At 37.9% G+C, this 3,566-nt stretch overlaps 1 protein-coding gene across 1 annotated transcript in view; it reads right to left on the bottom strand.

Annotated features, from left to right (window-relative positions):
• The window catches only part of LOC117175530, a 202,407-nt gene that overhangs the window by 99,630 nt on the left and 99,211 nt on the right, over positions 1-3,566 (bottom strand). The window lies entirely within an intron of this gene.

Here is a 3,566-nt window from a genome sequence, read left to right as displayed (position 1 = left end):
ACTTGGCCTTCGGGTGGCCGTGACGTCACTGCAATGCAGGTTCTCAATGAGGAAAATTTCAAAAATAAAAATAAAATTATAAAATAAAATTAATGCAATGCAATTCCCTGAGCACTAGAAAATTGTGATGGAATTTACTTTACACATAGAGGTTAAAAACTTTTCATCTTTTTACATTCTCATTTAGGGGTTAAATCTACTATGTCAAGATTCTTTTTGGTAATGTTAACAACATTCTATTAAAGGAGACTGGGAAAATATGGCGCTCCCACAAAACACGTTTTTTATTATTGCTTGCGATGAGCATGATAACTTCTGGAACAATTGTCTGCAATTCAAAATTTTATACAAAAAATAGTTGAATTCAGCGAAATGAAAAGGATTTTCAAGCAACAAAAATTGGATCCTTAACAATCACAGATTAATTTGCATCTAAATAGTTGCGATTTTTAATCGTAATAATACAAATAATTTCACTTTATCGAAAATGCCCGGACTCTATTATGTTTTCCCTCACATTCCCTAATTTTCCGGAACCATCAGACCTGTAGAAACTCTATTACTTGTACTTTTGGATTTTGAATTGCAGACAATCGTTCCCGGAGTTATCGCATGCTCATCGCAAGCAATAATAAAAAACGTGTTTTGCGGGAGCGCCATATTTTCCCAGTCTCCTTCAATAGAATGTTGTTAACATTACCAAAAAGAATCTTGACATAGTAGATTTAACCACTAAATGAGAATGTAAAAAGATGAAAAGTTTTTAACTTCTACGTGTGAAGTAAATTCCATCACCATTTTCTAGTGCTTAGGGAATAAAGCACAAATTAATCCGAGTTATAGACATTTAAAAATTATGTTATATTTATTCTTTATTGTCTTATTCACTGCGTTTGAAAATAAAAAATTCATTTTTTTAATTATGATTTATTATAGGTTCTTAAGCATACGTTTGTAATTACTCTTATTCAAATTATCAAGCAGAATATATTTTCCATAAAATAAACAGATGGCTTAATGTGCATTGCATTAATTTTATTTTATAATTTTATTTTTATTTTTGAAACTTTCCTCATTGAGAACCTGCATTGCAGTGACGTCATGGCCACCCGAAGGCCAATTCTATTGTCGGGAAAAGTTAGCACAAAAATTTCGAAGGGTTCAATATTATCGAAAGAGGTAACCGTTCTCGCTCCCGCTCCCATTGCTGCCATTAGGACTCATAATCACCGCTGCTTCCGATATCATAGCTTAAATTTTGAAATTTACTTGTTTAAAGCTTTAAAAGAGGCCTTAAATATTATTATTCTGGCCTACAAATTGGAAAATGTATTGTATGAAAATGGAGGAACACTTATAAGAAGTTTCATCTCAAAAGCATCCCCTTACACATATCAAATTGTACACTGAAGTTGAGCTCATTTTATACTGATAGTTTGTCATGCAAATGACTTAGTCGTTTTTTTTTGTTAACAGGAACCTGCATTTGCTCCAGTACAAATCGCCTGATATATTTCCGACGTTTTTTCCAGGATATTTTAGATTTTATTTTATTTGTTCAGAAATAGAAGAATTGTAAAGCTAATCCAATTTAATAGCGCAGCCGTTGACAATACGTCCACAATAGATAGAACCTTTTTTGTTTAACACTTTCCAGAATTTCGGAACTTTGCCTTACACGTATGTTTGGGGACTTTTTACAATATCTTTATAACGCTGTTGCCAACGTATCTGCGAAAAAATGCTACTTTTACAATTTTTTTTCTCAAATCCTTCATTGACTCGACTACTTCGCGAGTGCCGATTTCCAGAATTGAGCAAGCAGTTTTCGACCGGAAAAGGGGGGAGGCAGAGCACGATGTGCGGGTAACTGCGTCGGCAAGGCAGCGCGTTGGTCGTCGGTGGCGAGCGCGCGACGTGGTCTTGAGAAGCATAGAGAGGTGTTGCTGCCGCTTATTACGTAGCTAATATTACATAGGTAAGTCGACAGCAGTAATACGCGGTACCGACATTGTATTGAACCAAGAGTGTTTGCGCTTAGTTATTTGAGAATAACGTTTAATTATTTAACTTGACTATTAAATAAAATCAGTAAAAGATGCTTAAACTATATGAGAATAAAATTACGTGATTACAGGATAATTTAAATCACTGGATAATAGCGCTTAAAAGATAATAGCGCTTAAAATCTTTTGTACCACAGATAAGAAGTTTTTACGGGAGAAGACTCTTGCGAATAGAGTCGCGTCTATAGATCAGACACCCTTCCAAGAGAAAAATCATAGATCGACTAATTAATGCAGTGACTGATTATCAACAGGTGAGGACCGAGAGACTTTAGAAGGTTTATTCTCAAAGAGTGGGAGCTGTCGGAGTTGCTTAAAGCCCTAGTCGAACCTTACAGTGGTGAGACGATCACATTATTAAGAAAGCCTGAAAGATCCGAACATCAGCTGCGGCGCTTCGACGCCAGTCTTACTCTCCTGAAACGATCCGTGGTCAACCGTCACTGGCCCAAGAGGGAGATGCTTTTCGTGTTCAACCTGGCGTACATACTAGCACAAGAGTTTATGATGAAGGCTGAGGTGTTCAACATAATGAAAGAATAAAGCAAGATTTTCCTCAAGGGCATGGAGATGCTTGCTAAAAAGCCAATAATTCCTACATTTGCGCTGCCAGGAATAGAGCATGCGTCCGCCCCGGCGGAGAAAGAAGTCAAAGAGGCTGCATCAGAGAGTACGGAAAAGATTTCGAAATTGAGCACCGCGAACATGGTTAAGACTGGAGGTAATGATCAGGGTAGCGCGAAGCCCAAGCCCGTGGTGATCATAAACAAGCTTTTTAATCTCAAAGAAGCTCGGTGTGTCCCAGGCGCCTCGACGCCTACTCGCTAGGAAATATAGGAAAACACAGAATCCCAATCTCTGATGGACTCAGCACCAGACATGACTCCTAGATCAAAGCATGGGTATGGTTAGGAGGTCATTCCGCCCAGAGCTTTTTACAGTTTTTTTACAGTAATTTACGTGGAAAACCTCGAGTGACGTGTCATTATGCAACCCTGCTGCGCCGTAATGGTAGTGACCAGCCCTTTTTCCTTTGGTGATTGGCGAATAGCCGACTCACGGTGTCGTCTGCAAGTTTTTCACAAACTATTAGTGTTCGTACATTGGAATTTGATGTTATATTTTCTCCAGCCCTTTATAGAGAGAATTATACCGCTGGAATAGATGTCTGTTGACGTCTTTCGTGTCCTAAGTGTTCTTTCAGGTCGTAATCCAGCCTGGATCCTGACACCTCACATTTTGGTGCACAATATGGATTCAGTACTTAATAAAATAAATTTGGCATAGGGTGTTCTAAAATTTACGGCGATGATCGCCGGCATAACATAAATACAGTATGCTTAAACTGGCCCTTAATTTAGACTCGGATTTTGGCTGAACGGTAGGTCAATTGAATTTATTCTTGTAAGTCGCTCTGACCTTATTTTCAGTGATTAGGTGCGGCTTAGCCGAAACCACAGAAGACTGTTGCTAACTTTATTTGATAAATTTAGTCTTAAA

The sequence above is a fragment of the Belonocnema kinseyi genome, chromosome 6, assembly GCF_010883055.1.
Source record: "Belonocnema kinseyi isolate 2016_QV_RU_SX_M_011 chromosome 6, B_treatae_v1, whole genome shotgun sequence".
Lineage (NCBI taxonomy): Eukaryota > Metazoa > Arthropoda > Insecta > Hymenoptera > Cynipidae > Belonocnema > Belonocnema kinseyi.
Note: the sequence above shows the minus strand (reverse complement) of the source record. Positions and strands in the feature narration are given on the sequence as shown.